This window comes from Sinohyriopsis cumingii, unplaced genomic scaffold, assembly GCF_028554795.1.
Source record: "Sinohyriopsis cumingii isolate HCF-2022 unplaced genomic scaffold, ASM2855479v2 utg001747l, whole genome shotgun sequence".
In the NCBI taxonomy this organism is placed as follows: Eukaryota; Metazoa; Mollusca; class Bivalvia; order Unionida; family Unionidae; genus Sinohyriopsis; species Sinohyriopsis cumingii.
Window position 1 is genome coordinate 11425 of NW_028316043.1, and position 23641 is coordinate 35065.

Below are 23641 nucleotides of genomic sequence, written 5' to 3' on the forward strand. Positions count from 1 at the left end.
CAGCTTTAATTATATTCTTCAAATTTATAGTATTAGCATCGAAATATGTGGTACAATCGCAAAACGGCAATGGTAGTTTCACGTACCAAGGATATGAAGATCGGTAATGTCGCACCCGATATTCAGTAAAAGAACAATCTTTTTCATTTTGCATTTTCACACATGTCTATTGGCAGAGATCGACTTAGAATCATGAGAAACGTATCAATTGATATCAAACTTGTCAACATCGCTGCTTGTTTGCGATTGCTATGACTTATTCGCCTATATGGAAAATATTCGGTTCAGAAGGCGCTAAACGCAAGGACGTACAAATGATTGCATTTTTTTAAAGCTACGTTAAAAATTACACACACACACACACACACATACATACACACACTTTGCTTGGTTATTTACTATTTGAAGAGATGGAATATTGTTCATATTTCAACCGCTTTTTATTAATGATCATCGATGTGACCAACATATACGATAATAATACTCCCGATGATGTTGATGATGGTTGTTGTCCTGATTTCTGTATTACTACTGCTCCATGGGTATATTATATATCGAACTTGAAAACAGAAGCACTACCAGCAATAAAGCAGCTTTGAAAAGAAATCGTACTTAGTCGATATCAATATATATTGACATCAAAATGAACGTCAAATGCTCTGTGCAACTGTATCGAAATGAACTATTACATGCTATTTTTTGTGGGTTTTTTTGGACAGTTTTAAACCGAAATAAGTAGTACTTCAAGGCTCTGTCTATGGTATAAATATGTTCATGTACACTTTTCCATTGTAACTTTAAGTGTATAGACTGGAAATGCGATGAAGCACATATCGAGGACGTCGAGTGGTAACATTGGAACAATGTTACTACTTCGGTCGAGAAGGATAACGACCTATATATGTATTACTGCCCAATACCATGTAGGATGTATCAAACTGTATATTGCTCAAGCGCTCTTTGTCGAGCGTGCTGGTGTGTGTGTACAAAAAAAAAAATAGAATATAATAACTTTAACTGAAATATATACAATTAAATTCTATATAAAAGTGCTGTGGCACCTGGGAGTAAAACAAAAATGGAAGAAACAAATTTCCGGATCGCTACTATCAACAGCAATGGGATAGACAAAGCGAAAGCAGACAAAATAGCCAAAGAAACAAACTGTGATGTAATAATGATACAAGAAACACACTATGGAATTAAGCCAGAATTCAACATTTTAGTAGAAAACAAACTTAACGCAATAAAGATATGCAACAATTTTGCAAGTAATGATATTAGAGTTTGTTGCACCAATAATATTTTTAAAAAGCTGGGAAAGGTTTGAGGAGGGGGGATTTTCTAAGGGACGGTTGCTACATGTTAAAATGTTTAATTGGCATATTACAAATGTGTACATGCCAGCTAATAGAAATAAGAAACTAATTTTAAAGAAAACTTATATACCTATCTACAACAATATTCGATGGAAAATCTAATCATGGGGGAGATTTCAATTGGGTAACTATAAATTAAACCAGTCTAGTAGGATTGATAAATTTTACGGAAATTGTTATGATCCATTAATATATATTAATACTGCAATAACAAGCCAAAAGCTATCAGACCATTTCATGCTCACTATTGACCTAAAAATGAAAAATATAGAAAAATGTGGGCCAGGACTATGGAAACTAAATAATAAGATTTTAAATGACAAAGAATATGTCGAAATAATAATTAAAAAAAGAAACTGAAACCTTCAAAAATGAAGAAATTATTAATATAATAATTGATTGGGATGTTTTAAAAAATCATAATAAAAGGAATAAATATTCAGTACTGAAATAGAGGGCGGAAAAACTCCAGAAAAAAAGACAAACACGAACTCAAATTAGAACTAAGCAAAACAACAAACGACGATGGAGAAAGAAAAAAAAACGATTGACAGACAAAATTAAAATCCTTGGAGAAGACGAAAATCAGGGGAGAATAATAAGGGCCGGAAAATTTACAGAGATCTACAACAAGGCAAAAAACGTATATAAGCGAGAAGAATTTAGAAAAGGGGGTGAAACAATTTTAAACAATATCAAAATAAACAATGTAACCCATACTGTAAAAGAAGATATCCTAAATAATATTTCCCAATATTATAAAGAACTCTACACCACACACCACACAGAACATATACTTCAGCACAATCGACAGCTACTTAAAAAATGTCGACTGTGAGATGACATCAGCAGTGCATAGAGACCAATGTGATGATGTCATCTCAGATGAAGAAATCACATAAAGTATATCAACACTCACAAAAGTCACCAGGGAAAGATGGACTCACCGTGGAATTCTACCAAAAGTTCCAAGGTGAACTGACGCCGATCTTAAACGCTTTGTATAATAATATAGTTTTAATTAAAAATAAAATGACTAAATCTATGAGGGAGGGAGTTATCACAAGTATATACAAAGGAAAAGGGAATAGAGACGAGATTAAAAACTGGAGGCCTATATCACTTTTAAGCACGGACTATAGGATTTTAAGTAGGATTTTAACAAATACAGTAAAGGGTAGGATAAACAAAATAATTAATGTAAATCAAACTTGTGGGGGAGGGATATACAAAACAATATTTTAAACATTAAAACTATAATTAACTACATAAATGAAACTGGTATGATGAGTGCTATGGTACTCTTCGACCAGGAGAAAGCTTTCGACTGATTTTTACAAAACTATAAAACGAATTTTTTTTAAAAAATTTGGTTTCGGACCCAATTTTCAAAATGGACCAAAATCCTACACACTGGGATAATTAAAGGGGAAATGCACGAAAGAATTTGAAATACAACGATCAATGATACAAGGATGTCCACTATCAATGCTAGAATACCTAATGGCTATAGAAATCCTACGTCACACGATAAGAAACAACCCAGATATACAAGCAGGGGCGTATTAACCATTAAGCAGACTAAGCACGTGCTTAGGACGCCAGGGCCAAAGGGGGCACCACAAAGTTGAGAAAAGGGTAAAAAGAATGAAAAAAAAAAGAATGAAGATTTGTAAAAAAAATTGATAAAACTAGTGCAAATTAATCATAATGTTCTGTTTCTTGATCATGGTACACCCTAGGGTTATCTTCCCAGGTGCACGTGGAAAAGAGGGGGACACCAAGATTTGTCAGTACTTAGGGCACCAGTGAGCCTTAATCCGCCCCTGATTGTACAAGGCATACAAATACCAAACCTAAAAAGAATATAAAAAAAAATACTCTAACATGCATATGATTGCAACAACTTTATAAGAGAGGGGACATCCTATAAGCGTCGGGTTCCAAAATAAACCACAACAAGCACGAAATCTTAAAAATAGTTAACTGGAGGGGCAACCACCCTGAATTATCGCCCCCCCCCCCACACTTACTTACTTTGGTAATAAAAAAGAAGCTGTAGAAAATTATGAACATATTATCAATAAAATAAGAGAAAAAGTGAAAATCTAGCCATGGCGCCATTACGTATCATGGAGCGGGTCCAAGTGGCCAAGACTTATTTATACTCAAATATTAACTACATAATTAAATCCATAGATATGGATAATACAATTTTAAACAAAACAGACAACGAAATAATAGATTATATATGGAATCATAAAATGCATTATGTAAAAAAAGAGACATTATATAGGGCCAAAAGTAGAGGGGGCTTGGGGTTTCCGAGCCCCCTACTACTATAATTAACTAACATAATCGATAGATTAAAAAAAATGCAATCAGACCCGGCTACAGCGTGAGAAGTACTGTACATCTACTGGTTCGGCTTCACCTTGAGAAACCGACCAGAGATATACAAAAATAACAAATTAATATTAAAAAAATCGAAGTGCCACGCAAACATATGAGAACTAATTTTAAAATATAGAGACAAAACAGATTTATGCAAAATTTAATAAGTAAAAGTCACGCTTGGATTAGGGAGGAGGTAACCAAAAATATAAAATGTAGAGTAGAGCAGGACAACTGAGGGGGTAAATTGGACAAAAAATTGGAAAAATTGGGGAAAATAAGATCTGTCAAAACACAAAGTATAATTTTTAAATACCTGCACAACACCTGCCTAAAAGGCGAAGAAACAATTAAACATCGTATGCTGAGGATAATGCCGAAATGCCCTCTATGTAAAACAGCGAACTTCACCAAACTACATACGATTGCCCAATGTGATAAAACTAAACATAATAGGATAAAGTTAACAATGAAAATTTGCAAAAAATATAAGTATAACAAAAATAACATTTTATTCATAAATTTAGACTACGAAAACAAAATCGTTCTAAAATGTATAGAGTATATAGCAACTACGATGATATCCTGTGGACAGGTGATAAAGATTTTTAAATAAGATACGTGGTAAAAATAAGAATATTAATCACAACAAGAACTCAATACGTCTTACGACGAATAGATACTTACCGTTAGGTTGATATAACGCAATTGATGTTGGAATTGGGGGAGGGAGGAATAGGTATTACAGACCGAAGAGTTGCGTAGCGCAATTGCGAGCTGATGCCATACACATACCCCCTCCTCGCACCCCACAACAGCCATATTTCAAAGAAAATTTCAAATTCTATTTCAAATATTTCAAAGAAACTCATATAACTTTTTTTAAAGAGAAAAGGGAAGAAAGGAAGAAAGAAAAAATAAAAGAATTTTGTATTTTTTTTTTCTTTCTCTGAAAGAAAATTCTAAAGACATATATAGGAAGGAATACAGGGAAAATATAAGGGGGAAGTAAATGGCGATGACATCATGGGGCTAAGTCACAGGGCTCAGTGAAGTGGACAGGCCCATCAAGAGTCTTTGAAAACACCCAATGTAGAACATAAACAGACAAAATAGAGACACAAATACATACTGTATAACACTTAGTTTAAAACCCTACTAACTTCTGCCGCACTGTATGGTTGACCACTATACAATAATGTGGTCTCATAAATACATTTGGATCTTTCAATAAAGCATAATCAGATAAACTAAATAAAGGAGGACTAACGCGACCCAGAAAAAACACATAGAGAATAAAAAAGCGTGAACCTTGGATCGAGCGTAACCTACCTATCAACATCTTTAAAAACTATTATGAGGAACGACACATATTATCACTCGAATAATAAAATAGGAAATTATTTTTTTTAAACAAAATCTAAATAGTACACCATTCCATCGTCAAAATTAGAAAACCATAAAACAAATTAAAAGATACAATATAACATCATAAAGGAAGAAATACAACTGGGAAAGGTATTTGATCTATACTTGCTATCTCAAACATAAAGAAAATATAGCATACACACAATCTAGCACCATTACATATAGCAAACACTGAGACCTAGGCGACATATAGCAAAGGTTACAAAATATTTCAAGGGAAGGAACTTCGAGCAAGGTGAGGGAAACCAGACTCGGACGAACAACCCTTTAGAAAACACTATGGAAACATAAATACCCAACAAAAATTCTAAAAACTAAATATTTTATATAAAATTTTGTTTTAATAAAACGTAGAACACATCTGAGGGGGAAACACACAAACATAAAATACTTTCTATTTTTTTTTTGGAAATGGGGGCCTCTGTCCGGTGCTCCCCCCTAAAAGTGTGTGTGTTTGTGTGTATTATTATACCCATTACATTACTTGCAAAATATATATGGTGCTGACATTTTCGGCAAGAGGGAGACCTACCGATATTCTGCATATAATTATTTTAATGTTTTTCAGAGCGAGAGTATTGGGGCCTGATCAGTTCGATATATTTCTCAACTGATACAGCGGGTATAATAGAGACACCCCCCCCCCCGAGTTTGCCACAGAGCGCTCGTGTAATATACGGTTTAATACAAAATACATGATCGTGGGCAGGAATATACAAATTTTGGTCGATATACATGATCGTTGGTATCTATTCAAACGAGGGCCATGAAATACATTAGCAAATTTCTACAGTATTTAAGGCAGGCGATTACGAATTATTTAAACCACGTGTTTCATCCGTCACAGATTTTATAATCATTTTGAAGTGGCTGCTTTATCTCGAGGAAAACGAGCGGTAAGTGTTATACAAAACAAAATCTTAATAGCAATTTGATCACTTTTGCGTCATTTGACAGTAAGAATAGTAATAAATAGAAGATAATTTCTTTTCCTACGTTAGGCCTAATACCTGTTATGTTTCTTAGTGTGGTACACAAAAAAAAAAAAAAAAAAACAAACAAAAAAACAACTCCAAAACAACACTAACAACATTTTAAAAAAACCCACAAAACGAGTGCCGTGCCCAAGCCACGGGCTAAAATGCTTTTTTAATATTTGTTTTATTTATAGTATCAATCACAAATTGAAATATATACAGTATTAGCGTTGGAAAAGAACGTTTTCTTTTTGTTATTTTTTTTTCTCACCCTAGCGAAACACTTTCTGCAAATGACCTTAATAAAGGAAAATAATAAATTAACCTAAACCACTTTCAATGTCAACCGTATCTTTTATTTCCACGGCATCATGCGCGGAAGAAAATACCAACTGAACCGGGATTTCAGACAGCAGATGAATTGAACTTGATTCATAGAACATCAATAGCAATTGTACAATCAAACAAATGCAACAATGAAAAGTGGAACTATGAAAAATCGAGAATGTTAGATTTGCGAAGGATTTATTCCGAACCATTGTCTGCTAATAGAGAATTCATGTCAGTTGCTGTGTCGGCGATGCCCACACAGCGCGCCGTCCAAATGTGAAGTTGCGTTGTGCTGAAAGACTAACACTGTGCCATAATTTATCTGATGGCATGTAAAGAAGCTGCCTAAATTATAGTATTTGAAAGTTTCTTCATTTTGTAAGAGCTCAAGAAATTAATTCTGGTTTGAAAGACAAGATGACGGTAAAACTCAGAAGACGTAGCTGCACAGTACCGTTGGTGTTGGAGACATCATAATAAAGGTAACTGCATTAACTTCGCTTTTTGTTTGGTAATTTGTTGGAGATTATCTTTTGCTGATCTTCTTTGAGCTTGGAGTAACTTTTACATTCTGAACATTTTTATTTGCACTTGTCTGCTTAATATGTATTGCTGGGATATCATATAGAATATGAAGTCTGTATAATGGTACCATATTTTACATATTTGAATGATGAAAGACTGGTAAATGATATAATGATAAACTACAAAATGAATAATTTGCCCATTATCCCAAATATTTTAATTAAAACAAACACTGAATGTAAATTCAGATATAATGAGCAGTTGTAAGAAGTAAGAAATAACATTTTATCCATTGAACCTGTTATGTGCTATCATCATCAGTTTTAAAATAAACACATGGAGACAAGTTTGCTTAAATTCTAAAATTAACACACACACACACACACACACACACACATATGGTATTTTAATCTATTACAGAAATGGTGACATTGATATATGCAGACCAATAGTTTTTCTTCTTCTACAGATATAAATTAAAAAGCCTAATTCTGAGAGTTTCACCTACAGCATTCATGATGGGAAAGGGCCACTAATTAAGAGCTGACATATGTGGAAGAAACATACCATCCATGTTGAAAAGGGCTAGAGGTAATGTGAGAAAACATAATTTTTCAATCTGATTTAACATTATTGTTGCTATTTTATCTCAACTGGTCAAAAGGCTAAGTGGGTTTATGTAATGGTCCAGAGTGTGTTATTTATTTCACATCCCCTTCTGTCTTTCAACAGTAAGAAATTAGCTACTTTGGAGTCCATAGTTCTGATCAATTTGTTTATATAAAACTTGGTTTTGGGCTTAAATCAACATCTTGGATAAATCTAATAATGAGCAAAATCCAAGTATATACATGTGATCATGTATAAAATTAGTTGGGTTTTTTAACCAGCCTAAAAGCAATACTTCCACAATATAGACTAAAATCATTAAGTTGTCCTAGAAGTTTGATGAGTGTTAACCATTAATAATAATAAGGTGATCTTTCATCTAAGTATGTTACCACCGCATGCAATATTTATACATATAGTGCAGTTTTTACTAAACATAGAATACATGCTTATATAAATGAGATTTAGATAGAAGAAGTGAACATGCATACAAATAGATGAGGTTATAACCACTGCTGCTGATTCTAGTTTGATCATACTTGGCCACTGGGCTTATGTAGTCAAGTTTCACAATGATGCTTATTATGAGTGTGATAAAGGTATGGTAATGAAGTGACCTTGCATCTGATTGGCAGAGTTTCTTATGACTTGCACAACAGTGTTTATGATCCAATTTAGATCTGACTTGTTTAATTATTTGCTTGTATGTTAGAGGCTGTAAGCAAAATCTATGCATATAATGTGGTGGTGCTACATCTCACTAGCCATTCTTGCTACTGCTCTTAAAACTATTTCTCATTTATTTTATCAGACTTGGTAAATAGATTTATCTCATCAAGATATAGCAAAAGAGCAATTTTGTGAAAAAAAAATATTCATTCAAAATTAAACTCAAATTCTGCATCTGATTTGTTGACCTTGCAAATACTATAAGGGCTCTATTTCTGACAAAAAGATTATTTTGATCTATTGTAGCAGAAATGCTTATATGATCAAAACATTGAACACATTTGATGACAAATAAGAAGTAGTTTTTCATGTAAAGTTGATAAACATTGATAAATCAGTTCATATCACTAAAAGCTTGGAAGAGTTTGATTACATGCGAGACCATCACATATTAATCATTCTTTATTTAGAGAATTATTTTTGTCAGGATTTAGTAAAATATGTAAAATCAATATGGACTGGTTTTGTTATGTACAGCAACACTAGTTGTTTACTGAGTACTGAGGGAATTGGAGTAAGGCAAGGGTACATTGCAGTAGGTAACCTGGTTGACTTGATAACAGGATTTTAACACAAACATTTTTATCAGGAGTCTAGCATACTAACCATTGATTCACTGCAAATCCTGCCCCCATTAGTTACCTTTTAATACATAAAGCATTTGGGTTTTTTATGTCACAAATCCCATAGGGATTAAAATTAACATCATAGGTCTCACTGGATAGTTTCGTATTTTGACATCCCTCTAATTTTTAAGGTAGAAGGCATGAACCTAATTATCACAAGCCTAGCATTTATAAATTCACACGTAAGCTAAATCTATAATGTGGTTCAGATTTACTTTGAGTTAGGCATGGAAATAGGTTGGCTTGTTGGTGACTGCCTGTCACAGTTAGATGAGCATTGGAGATCATATGCATAACTTAGTCTGCAAATGAGCTGCTGACTTTTATTTGTGTCTGCTACAGACGTAAATATAAAAAAAAATCTAGATGGTAGAGGGGTGATGAAAAGTATGCTAATTTGTTATAGTACTACTGAACTTTATTCATGCATAAGGCATATACAGATTCTTTTAGTTGCCTTGTCACAGAAAAATATTGAAAATAGCTATTTCTAGTACAAAATGAATGTAAAATTTAGGAGATGGTGGCAGTGATGGTTCAGTATAGAAATCAATAGATGCATCAGGAATTAACCTGATTACTGCAGTCAAAATCTCACATGTATGCTTTCTATAAATATCATTAGTTTGTTTTTATTAGTATCTTCATTGTTGGATGAAAATTCACCAGATAAACTGTCCAGTGAGACCATAAAATACACAATTAGAAAATAAAATAAATTTATTCTAGAAAGAAATATTGCATGCAACTCTGTGACACAAATGAAAGTAATGAGAAAACACTTAAACAAATGGCTAACATTATTCATCTGGCTTATATAACTAACAGTTAGCCATTTCACTATGGAGTAGTCAGGTATATCTAGTATTGTAAGAACAGAACCTAAACAATAATCTCCAAACTTTTATCAAATCAATTGCACACTTAGGTTTGGAATGTATTACATGGGAATTATGTTAATTTTTAAAAATCAAAATGTACCTCCATCCTTTGACCCTACCAGAACCAAACTAAAAGCTCAAATTTGTGCAGCTGCTTTTGCTCATCACAAACATAATTGGGAGTATAACTGCTCACCCTACCCTCTAACACACATTTCAAATCTTTAGAGTTTTTAAATACAGCCTTCTAATTATACAAGTTTCATTACATTGGTCAATAATTAGTCATATGTGATGACACTTGTAACTAATCAAACCACAGCAACTGAGAGCAGACTAAGCACTGATATTTATATGGTACAGTGGCAATATACAGTCTGTCAGCTGCAACACATGAAACAAACTGGACAAATCTGAAAGCCTTGAATTTGACTTTATTTATCTGTATGGTAGAACAGAACCTGAGTTGAAAAGCTTTTAAAGAAAGACCTTGATATTAAACCTAATAATAACGGCAGGAGTTATATTATGGATAATTAACCATTCTCTCAGTTTCAAACTGGGCATTCCATCCCATGGGGTTCTAAATGTAAACCAAGTGTAACTGATATCCTAATGAACTGCAAAGACCATAGCAGCACAACAGCAGGGGACCAGATATGTCCAGATCCAGAAATCATAGACCAGTTTCAAACTGATAATGAGCCACATAAAAATTACACATCTGCTAGAACTTCTGTGATGAAGATAACTTAAATTGCATTATTATTAATCCTCCTCCTTACATTCATCATAACTGAGATGCATCATATATGTTTTATTGTAAAATAGTTTATGCAACATAATTCAGTGAAGACCTTTACTGCCAATTTACCAGTGAACCATTTGTTTCAATGAACATATTTTATGTTGTAACAAGGAGCATCATTTAAACATTATGATACACTTATCATACCTGTATATGAAATCTTAATATTAACACTTATACTTGCAATACTACTACTAATAAAAAAGCCTGCATTGATAATGTGGTTATGTTCAATTGGACCTGTATCTAAATGATCACCAGCTGTATGAAAAGACTTATTTCAGTGTATAGATATTGGATGGAATACTAGTTACCACAATTGAATAGTCATGTGATAAATGATATATTATTTTAAACAATTTATATTTGCAGTGAAACATACTTTTACATTATCTTCCCTTAAATTTCATTTATAGAGCAGTATACTCTGCATTCATTAAATTACTGAAATGGTTAATAATACAACAACAAATACTGCAACTTCCAGAACCACAAAAATCAAAAGATATAAACAAAAACTTCCCTACATGTATCAACAGTTGTCACTTAATAGACAGAACTATGAAGATTTAGGACAGGATGTTAACAAATTAGGTATTCAAGTTAAATAGAAAATAATACCAAGTAAGCTTACTACCAAAAAATCAAACAATAACAGTGAATTTTAGTACATTCCCAGGGAACAGAATATATGATTTTTCTTAACTTGATCTGATGCATCTTAAATCTATAGAAAATGATTCATATTGTATGACTAAAATATTATGTAAACAAAAATTCCATCACTTTTTTCAGATGGAACATGCATACCCCAACCCATCCTTCTTGATCATAAAGTATACCAGCATTCCACTATAAGATGGGGAGCTGTAGTGGCTCAGTGGTTAGCTTTCTGGACCTGTGAAATAATGTAGGTTCAAATTCTACCATCGGACCAGCCTGGGTTAGCTACCATGGTGTGTCCTTGGGCAAGGCACTATACTTAAAGTGCCTTGGCACTAATAACTTACTTGTGTTGGTTTACCATAAAAGGCCAAACCAAACACAAAAAGCAACAACTTTAAAATATGAGTTTTGTCACTACTAAGTAAAGGAAAATCATACTGAAGAAATGTTTTTGTTAATACAGTTTAATGGATCTAAAAAATCTCTTTCTTCTGCAGGAGTTTAAAATGTTAAATTATAAAGGTCATGGTACACATTGCTTTGTTCGTACACATCAGGCTCCGTAACCCATATCCAGCTAAAAATTTTAGTAGAGTCTGAATAAAAAATATTTTAATCTGGATGATAATATTCTTTCTCCATTCATATATTGCACCACCAGGATTGATCCAAATACGATTACATTTTACTATAACACTGAGGATGAGTATGCCTCTTAACAACTGACAAATGTGGAGAGAATGGAGTTAAACTGAACTTTGATTTCTTTTCAACCATAGCACAAGATGATCATTTATTATGAAAAAACCTGAATAAAGTTGGAGTTCATAACCATGACAGTCTTGATACAATATAAATTCAATATATTATTGTTGTCTTGAGGTATAGTTCTGTATATTACAATCTCACACAAGATCAGGGTATATTTTAGTACCATACAGTTAATTCAGGATTGTATTAATACCTATTCTGGTGAATGAAAATTAAATAAGATTTACTATTTTGGAACCAGTTGCAATAAAGTTTACTACACAAGAGAAAATATGACTTTACTGTAATATCTAAAATGTAAAATCTGTAAACAGAATACTTGCTTGACTTTACACTTCAACTATACCATAATATTTATTTGAAATGAATTTATACAAATGGCATTAAATTGGGTTTCAGGCTGGTAATGACAACGGTAGTAGTGAATGGGGACGGTCTAGGGACTAGGGAACTTCCCTGTTAAAAAGGGTATATCCACTCTGGGGACTATGTAATTTAACATGAGAGAAAAAAAATATCCATTCTAGGGACAAGGGGAATTTAACATGGGAGAAAGAAAAAAACTATCCACTCTAGGGACAAGGGAAATTGAACATGGGGAATAAATCGTGGGACTGTCTAGGGACTAGGAGAAATGGAACAGGGTCGGGACCCTTTTTAATAAGGTCCCGACCTGATGGGTCTATGAAAATGGAACAGGCGAAAATTGAAACAGGGAGGGGTCTCTATTTTTTTATTACTTTTTTAAACAAAAAAATAAAAAAGGGGGTAGGCAATTGAAAGTCAAGATCTTTTCGAGAGATAGGAGTGGCCCTGAAAAGGGCCTTTGGTTTCCTTCTTCTTCTAATTTCTTCTATTTCTCCACCAGCTACTTATTTTCTGTCCTACACTTTTTCTATTCTTTTCTTTCTTTTCTTCCTCCTTTTTCTTCTTTTTCTCTTCTTTCTGCTTCTCCTCCTCTTCTTTCTTCCTCTTCACATTTTCTTCTTCCTTTTTAATTTTTTCGTTGCATGCTCTCATCCTTATCCTTTCCTCTTCATCCTCCTTCTCCTCCTTTATTTCTTTCAACAGATCACTTATGATTTCCTTTAGTTTTCTTAAATTGTTGATCTCCATCTTCACTCGATGGGGACTATAAGAATAGTGATCCTCGTTTAGGTTAACTAACATTTGCTCCATCATGCCCAAATTGTCCAGGACATCTTGCAATTTTTTTCATTTTATCAAGGTGGTTCGAAGCCATCTTCTTTTTTATTCTTTGTAGAATGGTGCGAATGACGAACGTTGTGGGTTCTTATACGGAAAGCGCGGACATGAAGGAAAACATCACCCTAAGACCCAAAACTTATATTACATAGATCACTTAAAACATGCGGATGTGAAGGAAAACATCCCCTACTTTTCTCATTTCATATTATCTACTATTCACATACGTGAAGCAGCAATAAACAAAGCCCAATAATCTACTATCCACACAAACTTACTTGATCACTTACAAACACAAACACATACACTCACACTAGGAAAAAAGAGTCAGTGTTTATATTCACACTACTCTACATACACACATTGGCAAATGGATTACTATATCTTTTCTAGAGTATTGGGTAGCCCTGAAAAGGGCTGTTTGTTTTGAACTCCAGGGCACCTGGTTAATGGTTGCACCTCCCCGGCCTGGCACCGCAGACACATCTCCTACTCCAATCACCTTTCACTCTTTTTGCTGGGAGTGCAGAGGCGGAATGAGTGGCTTCAGAATCCCAATCTTCTGTCTCTGGGATTCTGAAATTTCCTTGTTGTGTCTGTGGTATAGCCATTCCTCACTCTTTTTCCTCCTCTTCTTTTTTTCTTCTCTCCTCTTCTTTCATCCTTCCTTCTTCCACTATAGCCTCTGCGGCCAGCTCATTCAGTATGAGCCTGGCATATCCCAGGTGCACATGAAGTTGAAGCAATTTCGCTAGCCTTCTGCTCATTTTGTAGTGTTGATCAATCAACAAGGGTAGCTAGACTGCCTAGCGCTTTTCAATTTATACTAAAAGCGCGGACGTGAAGGAAAACATCCCCCTAAGACCCAAAACTTATATTACCTAGATCACTTAAAACGCGCGGACCTAAAAGAAACACTCACTCACTTTGTATACTACCCATCACTGTTCTAAAAAATTTTCATTAAACAAATAATATACTTTCAACATACCTAATGCAGTCAAATAAAACCCCAAATCTACTATTCCCACACTTCAAACAACAAAAAAACATTATCATAATCTACTATCCACACAAACTTACGTGTATCCACACAAACTTACGTGAGCGCTTACAATCACACACACACACACACACACACACACACATACACACACACACACACACATAAACATATACAATCACACCACAAATGAGTGAGTGTTTATATTCACACTACTCTACATACACACATTGGCAAATCGATTCTTGTTTCTTTTCTAGAGATTGGGGTAGCCCTGAAAAGGGCTGTTTTTTTGCTTGCGTGAAGTTGAAGCTAGGGCGATCTTTTATATTCTAAGAATGCGACGTCTTCTGACGATAGGCTTTCTGACAATAGGTCTGCTTCTTCGGAAAGAGAAGAAGAACTCTTTGGTGTCAATACGACAATCGACAAAGCCTCCGTCAGGTTCAGGTTGCTGCTGCTGCTGTTGTTGCTGCTCTCTCTGCTGTTTCCGAAGTCTGTACTTCTCTGTCTATTCTTCTTTCTCACTGTTCATTTCTTCTCTGAAGAGCTCTTCTATCAGGTCTTCAGTGACTTTTAACATTCTCACATTCTCTATCTCTTCCGGCTTCGGTATCAGACTGTGTCTGACCCTATGCAAATTCACATAGGCTTTGTTTAGCTTAGCTAGTCTGGAGCACATCTTCGTAGGAGGATGAGTCGACAGTGGATGGTTAGACTGGAAACTACCCCGGTTTTAATAGTCAAAGCGCGGACGTGAAGGAAAACATCCATACACGGTTTTCTAGTCAGACCGTTCAATGAGTGTCATGGGAGGGATAGTAAGAAGACAAAGAGCATGAATCAAAATTCTTATAGCCAAACAAAAGACAAAGGCATTTTTTCTTTTAAACAACATTTTTTAAGATACCTGTTATTATTGTCAAGAAAAAGGACATTGGTCTCCAGATTGCCCAAAAAAGAAACAAGAGGAGTCAGAAGAAGAGAGGGATTCTTCAGAGGAAGAAGAAGAGGAAGAGGAAGAAAACAGACAGGTGAAGAAAAAGAAACAGGAGAAGAAAAGAAGGGAAGAAAGTGAGGAGGAAGAGGAGGAAAAGACTGTGATGGTGAAGAAATTAAAAAAGCAGAGAGAGTGAACAATGAGACAGGAGAAGTCTATGAACTTTTATAAGTGCTCTGTTCTGAATTGTGAATTGTAAATATTTATAAAAGAATAAATTAATTATAAAAGGTAAGTGTCTTTGGGTTTTGATTTTAAAATAAGAATCTACACTCACGCAAACTCATACACAGACACGTACTATTGGGTAAAATGTTTTTTTTTTTTAGTTATTGGCAATTAAAAGTCTATCTCTTTTCGAGAGACGTGGGTGGCCCTGAAAAGGGCCTTTTTTGGTGTAAGGGGTGAGTTTAAACAATCAACATTAACTGTCTTAAGCCTTTGCCACGGCCAAGGCCTACTTCTGGACTGCGTACTGTTGATGATGATTTGTTTGAAATCACTAAGGGTGGTACGGTAGGCTTAGTCACATGGTTGAAGTGTTTAGCTCGGGAAGGTCGTATTCTCTTCGGCAGTAATAAAGAAGTCTGATACATTTGTTTCAGACTTCTTAACTCCGCAAAAATGTCTAACAGTACTGTGACCGTTTGATTTTGACACCCTTGTATCTTTGCTGCTGCTTCTTCTTCTTCTCGTTTTTTTCTTACCTCTTCTTCTTGCTGCTGTTGCTGTAGGAGAAAAGCTTGTTCCGCTTCCTTTTGCTGTTTGATAAATTTCTCCAACTCTTCTTTCTGTCTCTGTCTAAAATTTTCCATATGCGAGGTAAAAAAAATCCTCAAAATCCCAATTCACCTCTTCTGAAAGAATGTCCAGGTTCCCTTGGGTAGTCTTCACCGTCGGTGCACCCCAATTGATCGTTTTCTGAGTTTCTGTCATGTTGAAAACCTGTCGCATAGATTGACTGCGCACAGGCGCTAGCGAATCTATATAGACTACGTGACGTCACAGACTGCTCTCATCGGATTGGATGTGGGCTGACTGAATTTTGTAGCACGTGTTTGGATTGGTCAACAAACTGAATCCGTTTCAATCCTTCCTCTTCCTATAAATATGTACAGTTCACTGCATTCCTTCACCTGTTACTGTGGACCGACGTACAATCTTCAACGCTTGTGTCTTCGATGATGTTCCGGATGGACATACCAATGTATGTCCGATCCAACTGGACAGTTATCCACAGGATAGACACCAGCCTGTGGATGCGAAGAATGTATGTGGAGCATCAAGGATGCCTCAAAAGAGTCTTAATCTATGGTCCTACAGTCAGGCGCAGCCTAAGGTCAAGAAGAAGATGTCACAGATGCCCTTTATGTTAAGGGTATATTGACATATAAACAAAGGCCCTTTTCAGGGCCATTCCTATCTCTCGAAAAGATCTTGACTTTCAATTGCCTACCCCATTTTTATTTTTTTGTTTAAAAAAATAATAAAAAAATAGAGACCCCTCCCTGTTTCAATTTTCGCCGGTTCCATTTTCATAGACCCATCAGGTCGGGACCTTATTAAAAAAGGGTCCCGACCCTGTTCCATTTCTCCTAGTCCCTAGACAGTCCCACGATTTATTCCCCATGTTCAATTTCCCTTGTTCCTAGAGTGGATATTTTTTTTTCTTCTCCCATGTTAAATTCCCTTTGTCCCTAGAATGGATATGTTTTTTCTTCCATGTTAAATTACATAGTCCCCAGAGTGGATATTTTTTTCTCCGATGTTAAATTTACATAGTCCCCAGAGTGGATATACCCATTTTAACATGGAAGACCCCCAGTCCCTAGACCATCCCTATTCACTACTAACGGTCACACTGACGTAGACCCAGGGTGGGCAACCATGTCACCAATTACACAAGTGGCAAATTGGCCATGTAAGTTTGGTTCAGTTGTGGCATGGTATGATGTTTTTCACTTCTCATTCACCACACATGTGACTACATTGAAAAATAGTTTGCCCACCTCAGACTTAGACAACTAGTAAATTATGAAAGAAAAATGTCATTAAATTATGCTTTTCTGGATTGCTATATTAATAAATTATTGTTGACATGAAGTTAGAATATTATGTCAGTGAAGATAACACTCACAGTGACTTTGACATTTTGAGCTTTTTACGAAGACATTGGAATTATGTGTATGAAGTGCTAGATTAAGTGTGTGTGTGATTTGGGTTTGTTACATTACAAAAAATGTGATGTAATTTTAAAAAGTTACTAGTTTAAAAAAAAACTCAATCATATCATGGATTAAGTAATGATTAAATTGTATTGCAAAGATCAAATCAGCAAGGATAATACTCACAATGACTTGGGTATTCTATATCCCTAACAACATTTTTGGATCTATACTGTATAAGAAATTGAATCATGTATTGCAGCATAAGAAAAATTTCTCAGGCATGGAATTAGAGTCTTAAATACAGAAAATCAGTACATACAAAATAAACGTGTTGGTATGTGAAGACAACACTCAATTGACAATATAGCCAAGTTCTTATAACAAATGATATAACTATATGTAGTTCGCTTGTAAAATAAGTTAGGAATGAATATTAATTATATATTGTAGAATACCGAAAAGCACATTAAATTCCATCAATAAATATTTTGTGCTTAAATAAAATCTTAAACAAAAATGTACAAGTCCAAAATATAGTTCTACAATGTAAGACATAGCACATGTTGTTTTTGTTTTAGTGCTATGTCTTACTACCTAAATAACGGCCATGTATATGAGTTCCAATGTCAATTGACATCGGAATGAGTAGTCCAAGTTTCAGGAATATCTCACACACTTGGCAGCCTATATCGACACTCTTCCACTAATTTATGTGTAATTAATATACTTACAGTACTGTCTTTATCCTGGTGGAGTGAAAATATGACACTAGCAAATGGACACATTGTCATGTTCCATTGACATACATTTGAATTTGTTGCAATGCAACGGTAGTCGAGGTACACCAAAGCATGTTTAAGTAGGTTCATGTGGGGGATATGTTTCTTGAATGAAATGAAACCTTGCTTACAGTTCCAATAGGCAAAACATATTTTTATTTGTTTCATTAAAGAATAATGTTTCAGCTAAACCCGATTTTGGCATTCCTGACTTTCATCGCTTTCCAGCCAACTGAAATGTAGGCCAACAAAACTTGAAAACAGGTCCGGTTCTTTTGTGAGAATTTGAATTTGTTAGAGAAAAGACATCAGGGTAAGTAAAGTCTGACAAAAACATTATAACTTTACTTTGTAGAAATGCATTGTTATTGGTTACCAGTTGTTTGTGATATTTCTGAAAATTTGACTTTCATTACACTGTTAGTCGACATCAAAACGCTCCACACAGCACCCTTCATTAGGCAGTAAGACCCATCAGCCCCCCAACAAAAATATTGGGTGATGTGTCTTATGTTATCGGACTAGTCCAAAATATTGCTTAAGTTCCTAAACTATATACAGAACAGTAAAAAGCAACTTAAAGAAAATAAATAACTTTTAAAAAACTCATAGTAATTGCAGTATTAGTTAGAAAGCTGCTGAGCTCTCTTCATGCATGCAGCCCACAACACCTTATATACTTATGACATATTGCATAAAAACCCCAGCTTGTTAGAACCTTTAAACAAACATGGGACTTAGTATCGCAAAAGTACATTTAGTAAATCTGCACAATAATTATATTTAAAAAAATATCAACTTAATAGTTTACACATTAGTACCTAATGATTATATAGCCAAGAAGTAAAAAAGTTGATTTCTCGTTGTACATGCCATGTTTACTGCTGCTGCTCATAGCAAAGGTTTGAAACCTGTGTTAAGCTATGCACTTTTGCAGTATCATCGAGATACACCTCATGACAAGATTAGTCAGCATGTGTTTGTATCAAGTGAAATAAAACAGAGAAAATCAAAACTTAAACACAGTGACATACAGAAACTTAATATTGGTATAAACACATTGAGTATATATTTATAAGTCTGAAATGGTTAATTAAAAATAGTTATTAGTCAAATTATCAAGGATGCCAGTTACTAGCTTTGACACTCCATTTTTGTTAACTGAAAACATGTAGACTCAAGCCACATCTATACTGATAATTTCTGGCACTTTCAAGGCTGATATTGCCCTTTAATTAAAATCTGCAAACATTTTTGACAATTTTATCTGCACACATTGCTGTACATTTTATACACATCTGACTTGCCAGTATTTCTCCCAGCCATTGAGCTACCATTGGCAGAGGAGATCTTTTTGCAAAAAATATTTCCAGATCAAATCCTGTTTGGTGACTTGTAAATCGACATGGAATAGCACAACCCTAGCACAAATATTACTACCCTACTTTGTGGAGACATTGAGGCTATGACATTGTAGCTACTCAACCTTCTGTCCTATGACCATTTTGAATTTTGCGCTAGATATGGCTATTACCAAATACCGGTGTCTAAACAGTACATAGGTGCTTTCTGGAAAGATTTGCATGCAGTAAGATTGCAAATCAGATCCACAATATTTCCATCAATATAAACACAGATTGGGGTGGGGATGCCATTGAAATATTTTCTAAATATTTAAACAGGTTTTCAATGAATTGTTGCTTTTTGTTTTTATTAGCAGGTATTTATACATTTATAAAATGAGTGTCCTCTATCACAATATGTATCAATCTCCCTGCAAAAAAGTTTCCCTGTTTTTTTGCTCCCAAGTTACTCCCATTATATTCTTGATAAAAGTAGCTACCCCTCCCCTTACATCTCCTTATAATCATTCACAATTATAACCCCATTTAATTTTTCCTCACATAAAGTTATTAGTTCTTTAGTCAACTTATTATGTGTTTCTTGTATGAAAATCATATCATAATTTGTCTTGTTGTTTAGTTTAATTATTTTTCCCTATTTATTCAGTTTAAATTTGCTGAGGCTATATGGAAGTTTTTTATATCCATTTTCGCCTCTCCACCAGGTTGTCGCATTTTTGGTTATACATTAAGTATTATTGGTTTTAATTTAGAATTGAAATATCACCTAGGGGATCAAATAGTAATTTATTAGTCAACATGTAGACCCACTCCATGACCTTCTTGAATCTGTAACCCAGAAATTCCGATTAACTATGCATCTTTTAGAATCATACAATACATTATATCAAATATGGTAATGTATACCTTAAAACAATACTATATTTTAATCCAAGTTTCCAATTTTGCAAGAAGTTGTCCCGCACATACAAAATCATCTGCTACTCAATATGTAAACTTGTCGCTAGAACATAAATTCTCAAAAAAATTCCCCAGCATATAGTCTGTTTCTAAATTCTTTAGTAATTTTCCCCCATCAATAAGATGTAAACACATTGCATCCTATTTCATTGTTGTTTCTTTTCCACATAATAGCTTATTTTTTTATAAAATGTTAAACTAATCTTTTTTCAAGATCACTTTAGTTTGCAAAAGTATATCTTGTAATTTATTGGCATTCTACATTGAATTTTGTAAACTAGCTATAAACCTGACCTAATTAATCAACTTAACTGCTGACAGAAACAGTCTACAGTAAATGTATTTCACTTCTATAGCTCGATGGATAAACATTACATCTTTTAAAGCTGTGCACAGAATAGGCCGACATATCACGAGTCAGGAAAACATGGGGGTGGTATCCCCTGTGTCCAAAATTAATATCATTTTGAATAGAATATTCTAGTGACAATTGCCTCTTTTCAAATAGTAAGCATTGCTTTATTTTATTTTCGTCAATCTGTCAAATTCGGTATGCATTTTGCTTTAATATTTGAGATGGAAACCTTAGGTGCATAGAAATGTGAGACAGCATTGTACATCATGGATGGTGTCCAGCATACTTTTATGGTCATAAAACAAAATCCCATTGTTTTAGTTATGGCCACTGACTTTAAAAATATTAATCCAAGCTAAATATAATAATAATAATATGAGGACTTTGTATAGCGCCTACTCTTTAGAAGCTCTAAGAGCTTTGCAACATTAGACAACATAAAGACATACACAATTATATGATTACAAAAACAAACACCATGAAATTAGAAAACATAAAAACAAGCTGAGAATATTTAAGGTAGTTAACATTATTAAGTCATTAAGTTTGTTTTTGCAGTCGGAATAAGTAGTTTTGAGAGCACTCTTGAATGGGATCACTGCGTCATTGTGTCTAAGTTCAGTGGGCAATTCATTCCATGTTGCTGGGCCCTGGTATGCAAAAGAATGCTGTCCATGTGACTTTGTTTTCGTAGTGAGGATAATGAGTATATGATTGTCGGAAGAGGAGTGTAAGTATCTTGCTGGTGTGTACACATAGGTGAGGTCGGATAGGTATGTTGGACTAGAGTCTGTCAGTGAAACGTAGCACAGAGAACAAATGTTGTGTTTGATTCTGGATCGAATGGATAGCCAGTGTTGGGTACAGAGCAGCGGGGAGGTGTGCTCTGATTGTGGTACTCTAAGTATGATCCAAGCAGCTATGTTTTGAACTTTTTGAAGTCTCTGCAGTAGATATTAAGATGAATCAGACAGAACTGAGTTATCATAGTCCAGTCTTGAAAGTAGTAATGAACACACAAGTGTTTTAGTGGCATCAACTGAAAGATATCTGAGAATGGAGCTGATGTGTCTCAGCTCAAGATATGCAGCCTTGCATATGTTCATGACATGTTGGTGCAATGTGAGAGTACTGTCCAGAGTAACACCTAGGTTTTGTACTGATTGTGTGAATTTAATGTTGGTGTTACTGATATTTATTGTGCGAGGTATAGGATGTGAATGAGAAAGTCTTTGTGTTGTAATCAGAATGGCCTCAGTTTTATCATCATTCATCTGTAGCTTGTTGCAAGTCATCCATGATTTCACATCAGAAATGCACATCTCTACACCTTGGATGGTAGCATCAACTTCAGTTGGGTGGCTAGATTTGTATATTTGGGTGTCATCACTGTACAATTGGTGAGACACTGGATGATGATCTATGACACTTGAGAACAGCTGAGTGTATAGACTGTAGAGAACAGGTCCAAGAACAGACCACTGTGGAACACCACAACATTGATCAACTGGGCTGGAGTGTAATCTATTTGCAGACACAATTTGTATCCTGTGGCAAGGGCGATATGCAGATTGTACATTGCTAAAAAGACTGTTTGAATTCAGACAAGATACAAGCTGGGATTGAACAACCTTTTCTAAGATTTTTTATATGAATTAGAGATTAGAAACCGGGCAGTAGTTCTTTAATTAATTATAGTGTAGTGTTAGTTTCTTCAACAGAGGTTTTACAATGGGAGTTTTGAAAAATGATGGAAATTATGCTGATGAGAGAGAGGTATTAATAACATCAGTTAGTGAAGGCAATACTGGATCTAAGCACTCAAGCAGCAGTAATGTTGGAATTGGATCAAGTTCACATGACTTTGGTGCACTCTAGGATGATTACTTAAAAATGCATTTATTGGTAGTGCGAGACTAAATACATGACTTGATACTTGTGTTTAGCATTAATTGGAAAGCTGAAGATTAGTAACCTTTTGACATACATATCTTAATTGTACCATTTAATTTAAAAATTCAATGTAATTTGCATTGGTAAAATGTGTAGCACAAGAAAAGTCATTATGAATCAGAGATAAATCATATCTTTGTTTTGTCTGGAGCTTGACTAATGTAATGCACATTTCTGTACACTATTTTGTCTTTAATCCAGGATTATTCACTGCATTCGGATGCATTTCATGGTGAAAATTCACCAGCTGGATTTAAAAGTGGTGAATATTGCTAGCGATTGTTCTGCAAACCCTGTATGTCACAAGGAGTCAGTGTATTCAAGGACTCATACAGTATTTACAAGTTCTCATTGATATTTCAGATGAAAATGAAGAACTGAAAAAAGATGAAAATCTCAAGTGGAAACCTTTCTGGTCAGCCATCTCATCCAAAACCTCCTTAAGTGGAGAGTATTTTGCAGACTCCAAGATTTCCTCTTATACTGCTGGTATGTTCTATTTAGTTTATCTGGTCTCTTTTTATCAATTGCTTTTATACCATGCCACAATTGGAAATTCCTTATCAAAAGTATGCATAAATTTCATCATTTTTCTGTCTGTTTAATAAGATGTGTTTAAGAGTACTTACTTACTCATGATGCTGTATATATGAGATTAGATGTTTTGTTAAAAAAGAATGCATTTTGTGATATATTGTATCACTGCCTTATATGCAGTGGTCATTGCAAC

At 34.5% G+C, this 23641-nt stretch overlaps 1 long non-coding RNA gene across 2 annotated transcripts; it reads left to right on the top strand.

Annotated features, from left to right (window-relative positions):
• Positions 1 to 6576: 6576 nt before the first annotated feature.
• Positions 6577 to 23408, top strand: LOC149771643 (uncharacterized). Of its 2 annotated transcripts, XR_016418201.1 has the most exons (4): positions 6577 to 6990; positions 7503 to 7624; positions 11482 to 11596; positions 23275 to 23400. It is a non-coding gene; the product is annotated as an uncharacterized LOC149771643 (long non-coding RNA). The 2 variants fall into 2 exon arrangements; XR_016418200.1 differs by lacking the exon at positions 11482 to 11596 and having other exon boundaries at positions 23275 to 23408.
• Positions 23409 to 23641: the final 233 nt, after the last annotated feature.